Below are 15860 nucleotides of genomic sequence, written 5' to 3' on the forward strand. Positions count from 1 at the left end.
GCAAACGCACTGAAGGAAGAGGTGGCTTTAGTGGCTTGGCTTAGGTAAATTCTGTCCCTAATTGGTAGAGTAACAGAGATCTCAGCTTGAGCAGGTCCAGAACAAAGTGTCCCTCGAGCATGGTTTGGCAGCCCATTTGTTGCAATTTAATAATCTTGGTCAATCCTAGCCACAGATGTTCCTGCATAAAAGAAATTCAAATATTTTACACACATTCGATAAATCCCAGATTTTGGCTACATTCCTGCCAGCATCATGCTGACGCACAATCGCGCAGGTGAAAGGCAGAATGCATCACGTTGGTGGGTGTACAGTTTGATTTGGTTGTTGTCTTGGTAATGTCAAACTACCTCAAAGTCGGCACAAACCATTTCGCTTCTTATTCTCTTATACCCGAGTATTCTGGAATGAGGAAGAAAAACAGTGAAATATGGGCAATGCAGCTTGGTTATCGCATTGCCCAGCACGGGGTGTTCAATAAAGCACCTTAAAACGCAGGACAGCAAACTACAGGTTCTCCCTCACTGTGCTCAAAGACAAAGTGAAGACTAGTCACTGCGCCCTTGTTCTGTGTACCAGAGAGCTATCACCCCCCTCCCCAGGAGTAGCTTACCTGTAGCGTCACACGTGCTATGTTACCCTGCCTTTTTATGTGAATCTGTGTGGCTTTGAGCCCATGGCACTAGTTATGTATTTCACACTGCTGCGTATCTGCGGGTCTTGTAGTAAATGTTCTCAGCAGGCTTTAGTAGAGTGTTGGATATGCGCATTGCTTCGGTCACAGACATTGCTATACATGAAGCAGATTTGGTGGGATCACATAGGCTGTCATGGCTATTTATGAATTTGTAGTTGGACAGAGATGGATTTGTAAAATAGTTGCTTAGTTGTCACATCCCCAAATATAACCTGCACAACTGTTGCCAAAGGCTCAGCATAGATGAAGATCTGAGCCTCTGATGCTGTACTAAAGTTAATGGGCCACTGCCATTCTGTTTGGAAAGCAAAATCCATACCCTTATGGGTACAACAGATCACCTTCTATGTTGTTCTTCCCCCCAGCTCTCTCTCTCTCTTTCTACAGTCAGTAAACCGAGAGGTGGGTACTATTCTGCCTTTGCTTAGTGGGCACCATAGTGTCGTCTTTGTTGCTGGTTATCTATAAACATTGTGCTCTTGGCCCCTCTCAACAGTCTGATCTGAAGTGACAAGTTGCAGCCACAAAGGGGGATGGCGTTTGGGTCTTTTTGCATGAATGTTACCATTAAGAATCTTCTGTGGGAGGCTAGTGTAGCTGCCATGCAGTTTCGTAGGTGGAAAATATTACTGACATATTTTCTAAAACCACTGACCTACCTTCTACATTTCTGTATCTTCCAGTTAGCTTGTTGGCCACTCCTTGAACTCGCCCACAATTTGACGGCACCCACAAGATGGGAACTTGAAGCTATGGGAGGCAGGAATTGGTCAGTCTTCCCTCTTAGGAATAGCCACCTTCTGTTACACAGTGGTCAAGCTGGTGTGAAAAGATTACCCTCAATCTTGAGCTGGATCATGCTACTTCTACAGCATGTCTGACTCGTGCCATTGTAGCTTTTATCTTCTTATTGTTGCATGGCAATACACAACTCTGCACTACTTTTCTAGACTACTACTGAGCCACGATTCCTGGCCCTTCCTGCTCTGTGAATCACTTAAAATAAACATTTAAGCAAACAACGCTAGTGGGAAGTGAGCCTCTATCTGGGTAGACCTGGAGGCAATGGCAGCGCAAACTGCCTACGGATTTGCGGGAGAGCAATGCCAAGGGATAGGGTTCCATAGCATAATTCTAATGCTGCCACCAATGGACAGACTCTGGGCTGAATGATGCCCGCCTGCTTTTTATTAGTCGGCATATTCTTAGACCATAATGCACAAGAGAGAGTACATGACTACTAACCACTAGGATTTTCCAATCCGGCATACAGCATAAAGTTGTAGAAATTTCAAGTCCGATTATCTGTATATAAGTATATTTATTCTCTTTCTGCAAATGCACACTCAGATATACAGAACAGATCTTGTTGCACTGGTAGGCTGGTTTTGCAGCTGCAGGCAAATTAATGGTCAGGCAAGCATCATTCTGTGGCAACCTTCTTTCAAAAAGTAGGGCAAGCACCTTCCTGCAGGCCCTTCGTGGCTATTCAGGACCACAACGCATAGAAACGTGTGGCCTGACTATGCTTTGCTAATGAAGGTGTATGTGCTAGTGACAGTTCATTCTACCAATTCTGCTGCACTGCATGGGCGAGGGGGCAAGTGCTTAACGTCTTGTCCCTTTGATGAAAATGGTATATTGCAGTGTCCAATGCTGCATGTAATTTGTATTCGAGATTCCCTACTAGTCAGTGCAAGGGTCAGTTCTACACTATCGCTTTTCCAAATGTAACATCATTTAGCTAGAATTATCCTTTTAACTCTCACATAAATACATGTAAGTGCATATGTATATACGTTTATTTCTAAAATGTATGTGCGTGTGCCTGTATATAAACAGAAATGTGTTCTGGATGGGAAAACATTCTTAAGCCTACAGCAAATGATTTATCCAATATGCCTATTTAATACCCCGTTTTGTTATTAGAACTGTTATTAATTTAATAAGAGTAGGATTTTCAGTATTCTTTGGTAATATTTAATTTGTAAAGCTATTTATGAGCAATGACAGTAGTTCCAGTGTTTTCACTTGCTCTGTTGTGTTTTCTGTGTCTTTGTCAGCAGGCATTTGTTCCTGTTATTTTGGGCATTTTCGAGCATGTTCTGGGCAAACTCTACAGCTACATTTGCTATTTCTCCAGCCCTTATTTCTATATTCCCCAGCCCTTCCCCTCTCCCTGTACACATTCCTAATAAGAAAGTGGACGAATAAAGACCACTTCTTAAGAGAAACAAAAGTCACGCAATGTGTGCATGTTTAAATGGGCATGTACCCAGAAATATTCCAATTTGCCACACAGTCAGGACAACGCAGTCGGCGATACAACAAAAATGATCTTGTAATTCTTTGCTGATGCAGGAGTAGTTGCAAGATCCTTTCGTGTTACGGCTGATCAGAATAACATACCATCAGCTGGCACCAATTTTTTTTTTTTGTCTTTGTGTTATGGATTTGTAGCCCAACATACAAGTATGCAAATATTTCTTCACATTGCTGTGCAACTTGCAGTTTAATGCCACTGCGTGACCTATCTGCACAATTGCAGGTTTGCCAACACTTTCAAATCATAACCAGAGTGTGGGATTGACCAAATGGAAATTAGATGCAGGAGTGTTGAAAGGTTTGCATACATTAAAGACACGATACATAAACAACTGTACTGTGTGCTGGCAAAAAGGGTTGGGATGCCCAGACTGAATCTGTTGCTTTGTTGGGAGGATGCACCAAAGCGTCACATACTACGAGTAGTAAAATGACAGTGTGGCACACAACAAACACCCTCGGAAAGCGTGTGTGAGCAAGTGTGTGCTATGCTCTATATTCTCCCGCTACCACATTAGTGATTTATACTGCTCCCTCCATATGCGCGTCTGTATGTGCAGACGCTGATGAACCATTTTGTGCTTTTAACTGGATTGGTCATTTATAGCCTATTATCCTTTTTCTAACTTTGATTTCTATGTGGCCTTACATGTTAATCTACACAGTGCTGGAGATGGTTGCATGAAGAGTGAATAGGTTTGTCTGAACGTGTGCGTTTAACTTAGAAATGGTAATCGCAGACTCCTACAAGGTTTCTGCCTCAGTCAGCCCTCTAATCTTCTTCTCCACAGTGGCACGTAATCTATCAAGACGAGTAAGATAAACACCAATGTGGCCTTTCAGCAGAATGGCACTTTCAGGACAAGTGTTCATCAACTTGAGACATGGTCAAAATGAAACCAGCCCCATTTATCTAAGGAGTGACGTACAGAATGCCAACACTGCTCACGTTTCAGCCAGTTTGGTTTGAGTAGAGGGTTTTGTGGAGGTAGTGTAAGACATGAGATACATTTTGGGGTTGTGACTGGAAAGTAGAGAGTTTGCGGTAGGTGTTGTAAACTCATGCATTCATGTGCACCAGCTGAATGTAGTTTTGGGACAATGCATGTCCTTTAAGAAGGCCTCATCTGTAAATCTGTGCATCCATGTAGTTTTTAACACTTGAGAGCACAGTAGGCAGACAAGGATGTGCGCACATGCACCTTCAACTAGGCTTTTTTGTTAAAGTTGTTTACTTACGATCTACACCAAATGATTCAAAAATAAATTTGAATCCTCATAACGTAAAACTTTTTGTGGATGCCTTATCTGTTACACAGACAACCAACTTATGTATACAAAGGATAGATAACCGGTAGCCATGCTCCTGTAATGTAATCAAGGGGTTCTCTGGACATTATAATGAACAAGGTTGAGAGGGTTGTAAGCTTTTCCAAAACCCCGTGATGGCTTCACCAGACAATAAAACAAGGATCCCTAGTAACTATCTCCTAATACATAATGTCACTGTTTTAGCATTTGGCTAAGTTTTCTAATGGTTTGAAATACAGGGCTAGATCTTCTGTGAATTCGGACCATATACACACATTTACATCGTCATCTCTGTGCATTATAGGATTTCATCTCGCAGCTAAACCTTTAATAAAAACACCTTAATAACCTTAAAAACACAATCCCGTGCATCCCTGCTATTGGTTCCTCCAGCTGACCTCCGGTGTATTTGTACAAACTTCTCTCAACCGTTAAGATGTATGTAGCTTGACTAATGTCTGCACTGAAACAAGAACCCACCCATAAGTAGTTACTAAAGTAAAAGAACATCTTTCTGGCCTCCTACCACAACAGAGCAGCTGCACTACCATACTTCTCGGCCACATCCCCTCTAAACAGCTTTCCTTCATTAAACACGTCTTTCCTGTTGTACCTGTGAAGCAGAAGGGAGCAGAATCCACTTTAGTGATTTAGGGATGAATGAGGACAGCACATGCAACAGCCAAGTCACTAGTAGTCGCAGGATCCTGTGAATCTCAAAGGGTTCTTCTGTAGATTCTCCTACATTGTATAGCTTCTAAAATGTCTTCGCTTGAAAATTAGAGACAACAAAACCAATTCCTTTAACCAGGAACTGTACGTGTTTTCAAACTATTGCCAATATCCATTAAATCTGGTCAATGCATCCTAATGCCCCAATATTTTTGTTGTCTGCCTCCGACAGCCCTTTTCGTTGTATTTATACCTGTATATAATGATGTATATTGGATAAAATAAACACTACAGTTGTTTTATATTTAAAAACCAATAAGCATACTGAATCTCTTTTGTATCTTAATATTTGTTCTTCGTTTATTTATTGGTGCTACTGTCTGTTTGTAATTACTGTGGATACGAATATTAACAAGCAAATGTGTCATGGGGTATTGTTTAGTAGAAGCATATTTATTTTTAAATAAAACAAGATACAAATATATCATTAAAACATGTTTTTTTTATGAACAACTTTTACTTCGGATCTTATTTTTTTCAATTTTTATTATATTGTTGTCCATGTAAATAATGACCAGCATAAGGCAAGCGTATGAAAAATGAAACACAATGATGATGAATTGTCCTTCTAATATCACAAAGGGTGTTGGCTTGAAAGGTTTCACACTACCTAACCACTGATACTGCAGGCCACATAATCATGTTTAAAGAGTATCCTTAATGGATGAAGATGGGGACCTACAAAATCTATTGTAATCCTGTTTTCGCTCCATTCTTGATAGCAACAGCCTAATTTACGTTCTCTGTCTACCACTACTTTCCTGACATAAAGATATAATTAAGTGAACCTTGTATTCTCCACCACTCTACAAATACTAGAAAGTGCAAGTATGTGCAGTATTCTGGGACAAGGCTGGGTCATACAGGGATTAAAAGTATAATTTCCAAACCTTTACCTGTTTTCAAACTCAAAGCAGTTGGTAGTGCCTCATCGTGGTCACTTGAAGTAAACGGAAGTAGTTCTTGCTGCCCTCTCTGGGGGTGAGGATTTTGCAGCATTAATCTTTTCTGTATTCACATTCTGTGCATTATTCCACCTTCGAGTGGCTGTGTCCAGAATAGTCTTTTTTTAGTCTCCTTTTTTTATGTGGGCATAGTCGGCTTTAACCATTTGGCTGTAAGTTCCACTTTGATAGCATCTGACATATGCTCCTAAGCCCCCTGTGGTGGGGCCAGCATTGGGTCTGGATGAACGGGCAAGAGCTCCACATCGAAAAGAAGAAAAGAGAGGTATATTTCCCCCAAGGAAATACGCCAGAAAAGACACCGAGATAAAACAAGAACCTTCAACAACCGACAGACATTGAGGGAAAATGCTGAATACACAGAGGAGTTTTCTTATGCCCTACAAAAATAAAAGAATGTAAAGACGGTCTGGAGCACAAAATACATTATCTCAGAAGGACATCAGTGAGGTGTGCATCCTCTGTTTGCTAACACGCCATCAGTTGCAGGGCTTTGAAGTGTGTTCAGAGCTTAATTCCAAAATTCAAAAATTGAAAAGTGTATCTTCTGGGACTGAGAAAAAAATTGCCTTTGGATTGTCTAAAACTCCAGCTGTGCAGATCACTCGCTTGCTTACTCCCATTTTGAAAATGTAAGCTCATGCAGCAATCAACTGTGTATCAGTTTAAAAAGATCGAAACAAGTGTTGGTAGCATGTGTGGCTGTGGATACACATCCTCTGCATACTCCTGCCATCTAGCATTGGGATCGGATGTTGCAAGTTGGTTTTCGTCAAAGTCCTTTCGAGGCCGAAGGTATGCAGTGACTTCTACCTCAGTAGGGAATGCACATGGGCACCAACTCCATTGTTTGATTGTTTTACCTTGCCATTGGACTCCGATGCATGTAGACGAGGCTCCTGGACTTGAGATTTCTAACGTTTATGCTTCGGGCTCCTGCGGTAAGAACGTCAATCCCAGTCACCGAGAGAAGCCTTTTCTTGCCGATGCCTAATAAAGTCTTCTTGAAAACAATACTGGGACATCTAACACCGATTCAATTCCCCGACTGTCGTGGCACTCATGCCCCGCCAGGAATCAGTCTCCATCCAAACATGTGCCCTTTAAAAAAATGCCCCAGTGTGACTTAAAATATCCCTGGGCCAACACTCATGAGGTCTGAAACCTGTGCCTTTCAACCGATCAGAAGGACATCAAGTGCACTTTTCTTTGGCGTTTGCAACAAAAAGACTTTGAGGCAGCAAATATATTGATGCCTAGCACACCTCACGATGTAGTGCTAAATCATTCAACACCATGCCCAACATCTTGTTGAAGCTGAGCCCCTTGGTGCAGAGGTAGAGTTAAGAGGAGGATGTCGAGTTTCCAGCCCAGAGAGCCAGCGTAAAATTCAAATGCACGCACACATGGGGATGATCTATGCCAAGGCCCATAACAAACCTACCCACAGAAGAGGAGGCTCACTTTCAAGAAGGAGCCCACCTCGGAGACTCAGTCTTATGCTCCACCACAACCAAGCATTTTGGGGATGCAACCATTAGCCCCTCATCTCACACACCTGCTTCCCCACCAATTCCTTGGCAAGTCGTTCCGACATCACCGTCCTCACTCGTCCCACCAAGCTGTTCAGAATCTTGCACAGACACACATAGTCCTCCTTTTGGAGGCAATGATACAGAGGTGCAGCATAGGCCCCTCCCCCAAAGCAGCATAGGCCCTCCCTCCCCCAAAACAGCCCCAGTCATACCAACATCAGCAGCAGTCATATCACCAGCAGGCAGGTAGGGGATACTAATGTGGTTCCTGCTGGTCAACTCCCATACATGCAGAGGCATTTCCACTAAGGAAGCCTCCACCACAAAACAGAGACTTGTCGCACCTTCCCCTGATCACACCATGTCTGTTGGGTTAAGTCCACAGTGTTTTTTACCACACTTGGTCAAGATCTCGCCATACCACTGGGTTCAAAGCATATTACAGCACTGTTATTCTCAACCCCATCAAACATTCCACACTGGTCACACACCCTAAGTACATAGGATATCTGACTTCTACCAGAAGAGGTGCAAGCACTCCTCCTCAAAGGGACCATAAAGTCTGTCCTCGTACACCACAAAGGAGTGTGCGCCCTGTACTTTTTAATTCCCATAAAACTTTGGCTTCTTGAGGCCAATCTTTGACCTCAGGCCAAGCAACAGAAACATCTTATCAGAACAATTCCATATGATCACTCTTCAGTAGGTTATCCTACTGCTGCAGCAAGGCAAATTTATGACTGCCCTAGATCTGAAGGGTGCTTACTTCCACTTACCCATCCATCCAGCTCACTGGCTACCTTTCTTTTGTGGTACGTGGTCAACACTACCACTTCAAGGCCTTTCATGTTCACCATAGCCCCAAGGGTGTTTACAAAATGTCTAGCCATTGTTGCCACTCACCTTAGGATGGGAGGCACACCTCTTTTCCTCTATCTGGACAAATGGCTGATCAAGAGCACCAACAAACAGCAGTGCCTAGCACACACTAAAACTGCTATCTTCTTCCTTCACAGGGTGGGTACAATAACCGTGACTTTCAACCTCTACAAATTCAGCCTTTCCTTACAGTCAATTTTAAATACAATCACTGTAAAGGCTTACCCCAACCCTCAGAGTGCTACCTTTCCAGTATCAACTGCCTCCTTTTCAGTCATATCGTCCTCTTTCAGTCAGAACAGTCATGCATCTTTTGGGAATGATGATCTCTTGCATTGCCATAGTTCCACATGACAGATTACACATGTCTGCTACTGCAGTGTCTCCTGACACAATGGTCCCAGGAGGAAGAGGGTCATCTACAAAATCTAGTGTTGGGAAGTGTCAGTACTCATCACTCTCTGCAGAGTGGAACAGCAACACTTAGCTGCAGGGTGGGCCCTGTGCAAACCCTATTCTGTAGGTGATCATCACCAGCTATGCTTTGCTTTCTCGTGGGAGGAGGTTGGGGGCTGCATCTCCACACCATAGGAGATAAGGGTCTCTGGTCACACCAGCAACAGCAGTTCAAATCAGTTACCTCAAGCTTCTTGCCATTCAACTAGCCCTCAAAGCCTTCTTTCAGAACATTCATGGCAGGGTGGTATTGATCTAAACTGACAACATCACATCCATGTGGTGCCTACAGAAGCGGAGGGGCACTCACTCGCTTCAGCTCTCAGCACAGGAGCAGGAGATTTGGCATTCGATAATTTACGATCAAATACATCTTCTAGCGGAGTACCTTCAGTGAGTGGGCAATGACTTTGCAGACCTATTCAGCAAGATGCATCAACAAGTCCATGAGTGTGAACGTCCCCCACAAGTCCTAGGGTTTCCACAAATAGACCTCTTTTCCACTCACAAAAAAAAAATGTAAAATGCTAAAGCTTCACCTTAAGATTTTCACACCCACAGTCCGTGGCAAATAGCCTATGGATGAACTGATTAGGGTTATTTGCCTAAGCTTTTTCCTCCTCTCCTCCTTCCATATGTGATCAGAAACTATGGCAAACATATTGAACAGTCATCCTGGTAGCCACACGTGGGCCAGGCAACCATGGTTCTTGACCCTACTCTAGGTATCTCCACACATGAGGTTTCCCAATAGTTCACACCTTCTCACTCAGAAACAAGGCAAGATCAACTATCCAGTTCATAGGAAGCTCAATCTAGCACCTTAGGCCTTAGAATTTGGTTACTTAAGTCTTCCAATAGAATGTATGGATGTTCTAAAGAAGTATGCAGACCTATTACTAGAGCCTGCTACGGAGCAAAGTGAAAGGTTTTCTACTACTATAACTTCAAGAGTTTAGAGCGTCTTAACTCGCGGTCCAATAAATGGTTTGTTATTTGCTTAACCTATATCTTGCAGCTATTGCTGCATACATGCATAGCTAAGAGAATTATTGTATTTCCAAACTTTTTGCCATTATTGCTTTTATGGAAGGCCTTAAAAGAGTGATTCCACCAGCAGTGCCACCTGCCACTCTATTGAACCATAACATAATACTCACTAGTCTCATGGGTTCCCCATTAGAACAACTGCATTCCCGTCTTTTACAATTCTTTTCTTGGGATGTGGCTTACCTTATAGCCATCACCTCACTAAGGTGCATAAGTGAGTTTCAAGCCCTCACTGTGCAAGAGCCCTTTATCCAGGTCCACCAGGACAGGGCTGCACTCAGAACTGATCCAAAATCCCTTCGGAAAGTGGTGTCTCCTTAATCAAACAACTGAACTATCAGTCTTTTTTCCTCACCCAGACTCTGTAGCCAAGAGGGCTCTTCACAACCTAGATGTCAAGAGCTTTAATGTACGTTGACAGAACATAACCTTTTTGCATAACTCAACATCTTTTTGTTACCTTTGCTAAACCCTATTAAGGGCACCCATTATCAAAAGCTGGCATAGTTAAATGGATTGTTGAATGTATCCAGACATGTTACCTTATAGGGTTCTCTCCACTCCCTCTTGGCCACATTCCACTAGAAGGGGCAACCATCACATTTCTAGGGAATTCTCCCATAGCTGACATCTGCAAAACAGCTACAAGGTCAACTCCACACACCGTTACCAAATATTTTATATGGGTATTATCGCCCATCAACGGACTAGATTTGGCAAACAGACATCTGCATCATCCACTGACTAGCCACCACTTAGAGGTACTGCTTTACAGACTAAGCAAAACAAGTGTTTCGGCAGTCGCACATGGTATGAATGGAATATGTTACTTACCTCATACCTTTGTAGCTTGTAGTGCTGTAGATTCACATGGACCTACCCTCCCAGGATTCAGAGTTTTGTTTGTGCATTTCTGTAACATGTATACTTTAGTTCTAAATACCATTTGCATGTTCACCACTGTCACAGGACTAGTCAACCCATATTTATCCTCACCCACTGCTCTGAAAACAATCAACAATGGAGCATTCCATACTAAAGGAGAAGCCACAGCATACAATGTGACTCAAAAGGGTTTCTTCGAAGAAAAACAACTTGCAATATCCTACCCCAACACTAGGTGACAAGAGTATGCAGAGCACAACAAGCCACAAACAGATGCTTACAGGGCAAGTGTTAGACTTGGCATCCTTGGCATGGTTTCCACCCCAACATTTTTCCTTCAAACATGTCAAGTGTGCCGTTGCAGTCTGTATGTATAGGTTAAAACTGCCATTTCAACCTAACTAAATGAACCTTTTACCAGGCCCAAACCTTACTTTTTAATACATATGTCACCACTAGGGTAGTCCTTTGAAAGCCACATGGGCACGGTGCAGTGCGTTTAAAAATATGGGCATGTACGTTTAAGTTTTACATGCCATGGTAATGAAAAACTCTTAAATTAGTTTTTCATTACTGCAAAGCCGACCTCTCCCATAGGATACCATTGGAATTACCTCATTGCATTTTTATAAGTGTAATTGCTAAATGGAAACAGGTAACCGCCAACCCCTTCATGTTTGATGCCTCTGGAATCACAATTTAAAATCTTGAGGTTTATATCAATGAAAAGGCCACTTTTAGAAAGTTGGCATTTTCTTACCTTAGCCATTTGGTGACTGAAGTCTGTCTCTTGGTCTCATGACTGGGTGGGGGTGACAGTAGGTGTGACTGGGTAGCCCATCACTGGCAGGACAGGAGGGAGGAGCTGGGCCCAGCCCCACTTACACTTCAATAGGCTGTGTCCTCTCCCCAGAGGCTGCATACCCCCTGTAGTTAGTCTGGAGCTAGGGCCAGGGCGGCAGGGCGCCAGTGCAATTCAGAAGCATGCCTCTATAAACTTCTCCCCACTTCAAAAGCACAACTGTGTATAAACACTGGACCTCAGACACCATCACTTCAGTACACTGCAGGACATGTGGATGGTCTGCCAGGAAGAAAGACTGCTGAGCTGCTGAAAGGGCTTCCACTCTGATGGACTGCTGCTCTGAAGGAACTGCTGCTATGCTGTGCTCACCGGCTGTCCTCTTGCCTTGGTGAGAAGGACAGGCCTGCATCTCTTGAACTCAGAGGGAGTCAAAGGGCTAGTTGGCTGGGACATAATAGACTTACAACAACCTTGCATCTGCACCTAGACACTGCCATCTATGACGTCTACCCTGCCAAGTGGTGCCACCCCAGTCCTGGAACCTTGAAAGTGGGATTCAGGTGCTCTGCCAGCCTCTGTAAATTCAGCGGAACCAATGCATCTCCTCTGCTGCACTGCACAACCCCATGACGAAACGGTGCATCTCCTCTGCATGGACTAGACTCGTCAGACTTGTACTGCTGCCGCAGCACTCATCACCTTCAGAACCACTGCTGTGTGACGCATTCTTGGCGCAGGCCCTTGCATCCCTCACCTGCAGAAGCCTCTTCAAAAACGAAGGATTCCACATCGAAGCCTTGCAGCTCTGCAGAACAGACGCATCACCCTGACTGCACACCGCATCCTCAACACCAGAATTTGCATCACCATACCTGTCAAAGGGATCCTCGCAAAGCTCCGCAACCCAGGATTTAAGGTTCTTTGTCCAGCAGGCCTAAATGGGTCCCTGTGGCCGGCCCATGCTCCATCACGGTCTTGTTTTATTTATTTAAGAAAGTGCTATTTTTCTAACTTGGTGTGGGATCCTTTTTGTGTGGTGTTTTCACTTTATTACTGTTCAAATGTTGCAAAAATACTTCACACATTGCCTCTAAATTAAACCTGACTCCTCTGTGCCAAGGTACCTAAGGGTTGAGCACAGGTTAATTCAGGATTGGCTTGGGCCTCACCCAGACAAGACCAGGGCTCACACCCCAGTCAACCAACAACCCAATTTCTCACAGCAAGTAACATAATCCTCACACAAACTCTTGAATGAACTACAAAGCTAATGTGATTTCATTTAATTTATTAATGTCAGTTTACAAAGCATGGTCAGCTCTTGGAAGGGTGTCCCTGGTGCTTGGGGCAAACACAATGGGCCAAACCAGTGGTGAATGATCGATGATCAAGGCTGAGGAAATAGTCAGGTCTTCAGCTTGTTGCAGAAGGAGGGGAAGAAAATAAGTTACTTACCTGTAACTATAGTTCTCCAGTATTGGAATCTTTCATAGATTCACATGCTTGAATCATTCCCCTCGTCGAGATGGGAGTCCCCGGTATCCTAGAAAAGACAACGTCCCCAAAGACATGGTAGCAATATCATTAAAACTCTACATTTTAGTAATCTATCCAAGTCCTTTTGTAAAAAGGACCAAACTTGCGCCTCAGCCAATCAGAGCGCTCCACCCTCTAGAACCCTCATGAGAAGCTCAAGTACCTCAGATTTTCTAAGCACTAGTGTGTATCTTAAGGGTTGAACAAGAGATATTTAAGGTGAGCTTCCCCCGGGAGGCGTGTATGTCGCATGTCAATCTATGAAAGATTCCATAACTGGAGAACTACAGTTACAGGTAAGTTACTTATTTTCTTACTCCAGTATAGGAACTTTCATAGATTCACATGCTTGAATCAGACTAAAAAGCAGTATCCAGAGCACATAGCATTGACTTCACATCATTTTAATTAGTGAGAAATCACTGCGTTATCTGCAATAACATGAAAGCATTACACTCTATAAAGATAGTATCACCTACTAGCATACCTATTTATATGCTATGAAAACTATATGCAAATGAAACATACAAAGATCAAACCATGTAATGTGCATAACAGAAAAGAAGTATGGAGGGAGGTAAAGTGAGCTCACAGTTACTGGAACAGATGTCGCAGGACAGCCTGACCAACCGCTGCATCCCCTTTAGGGATGGCATCCAGACAGTAGTGCTTCGTAAACGTGTGAGTACTTTCCAGGTGGCTGCTCTGCAAATGTCCTGCAGGGGTGCACCTGCAAACAGTGCCATTGACACTGAGACAGATCTCGTAGAGTGCGCCCTTACCGAAGAATGTAAAGGCTTACCAGCTGCTTGATGGCAAAAGTTTATAGCAGCTACTATCCACCTGGCTATACTCTGCTTGGAAAAGGCCTGTCCCTTCCGCAGGGCACTATACGCGACAAACAATTGAGTAGTCTTTCGAAAATGCTTAGTTCTTTCCAAGTAAAATTTGAGATTTCTTTTGATGTCCAAGTGGAGAGCCCTTTCTGCTGGAGCTGTCTGGTTCGGAAAGAAAGATTTCAAAATCAACAGTTCGTTAATATGAAAGTCTGATAGTACCTTTGGAACAAATTTCGGGTTAGTACGCAGTATCACCCTATCCTGTTTAAATTGAAGGAAAGGCTCTTGAATGTTCACTGCCTGGATCTCGCTGACCCGCCTAGAAGAAGTAAGGGCTAGCAAAAGAGCTACTTTCCACAATAAGTGCTTTAAATCCGCCCTATGTATTGGTTCAAATGAGTGTTTCATAAGCTGAGAGAGAACCGTGTTGAGTTGCCGAGACGGTAGAGGAGGCCTTACTGGTGGAAAAACTCGAAAGAGCCCTTTGAGGAATTGTTTGACCAATCTAGAAGACCAAAGAGATGGCGATGTCGGCGAACGTCTGAAGCGAGATATAGTCGCCAAATACACCCTGATGGATGCATGCGCCAAGCCTGTCGAAGCCAGATGGAGGAGATAGGGCAATATTCGCTCTGGCGGTGACAGCAGTTGATCAATCTGCTCCTTCTGACACCACAAACAAAACCTTTTCCATTTTAAAGAGTACGATTTGTTGGTGCTATTTGCTCTGGCTTATGAAAGAATATCCCTACATTCGGGGTGAATATTTAAATGGGCGAACTCATTGTGTTAAGGAGCCACGCCGATAATTTGAGTGATCTGGGGCCCAGATGCAAAACTTGACCCTCGTTCCTTGCCAAGAGCTGTGGTGAAATTTCCAGTGGAATGTGGTCTGTCACTGAGAGCAGGAGGAGTTCTGAAAACAAATGTTGGTGAGGCCAAAATGGAGTTATCAGGATGAGCCAGGAAGGCAGAACGAGACAGCAGACCCTCTCAGCAGGCTGACGTCCTCCAGTCACGAATGGGAGCTGAACCAGGCGGTGTTCGGCCAAAATGGAGTTATCAGGAAGAGCCTGCAATGCTCTCTTTTGATCTTTGCAAGTACTCTTGAGATCAGGGGGATGGGTGGAAAAGCGTAGGCAAATATTTCGCACCATGCCATCGGAAATGCATTCCCCCAAGAGCCCGGATGGTGAGCACAACTTGCATAAAAGCAGCATTTGGTGCTCTGCGGAGTTGCAAAAAGATCCAGTTTGGGTGTCCCCCACCAACTGAAAACTTGGCCGAACACCGCCTGGTTCAGCTCCCATTCGTGACTGGAGGACGTCAGCCTGCTGAGAGTGTCTGCTGTCTCGTTCTGCCTTCCTGGCAGATGTTCTGCTCGTACACTGATGCCATTCCAAATGGCCCAGTTCCCAATAGTCTGTGATTCTCGAGATAGGGGAAGAGATTTTGTTCCCTATTGCTTGTTTAAATAATGCATTGTTGCAGTATTGTCTGTTATTATAAGAACCGCTGAGTGTCTTATTCTTGGAAGGAAAGCCTGCAAGGGGCTGGAAAACCGCTCTCAACTCCAGGAAATTGATGTGATATTTCCAGGAAGAGTTGTTCCACCTTCCGCTGATCTGAAGGTCTTGAAGATACGCTCCCCCCCATCCCTCTAGGGAGGCATCTGTGGTAATGACCAGCGGAGGATGAGGAGGTAGAAAAGGAAGACCAACTGCGATGTTTAACTGGTCCACCCACCAGTAGAGCGCTTGGATCATTTGAGGAGTTACTGTGATTAAGTCGTTGAATGAGCCCTCTTTCTGAATCCATTGAAGATCTAGTTCCTCTTGCTGGGGA

The sequence above is a fragment of the Pleurodeles waltl genome, chromosome 5 (genome assembly GCF_031143425.1).
Source record: "Pleurodeles waltl isolate 20211129_DDA chromosome 5, aPleWal1.hap1.20221129, whole genome shotgun sequence".
Classification (NCBI taxonomy): domain Eukaryota; kingdom Metazoa; phylum Chordata; class Amphibia; order Caudata; family Salamandridae; genus Pleurodeles; species Pleurodeles waltl.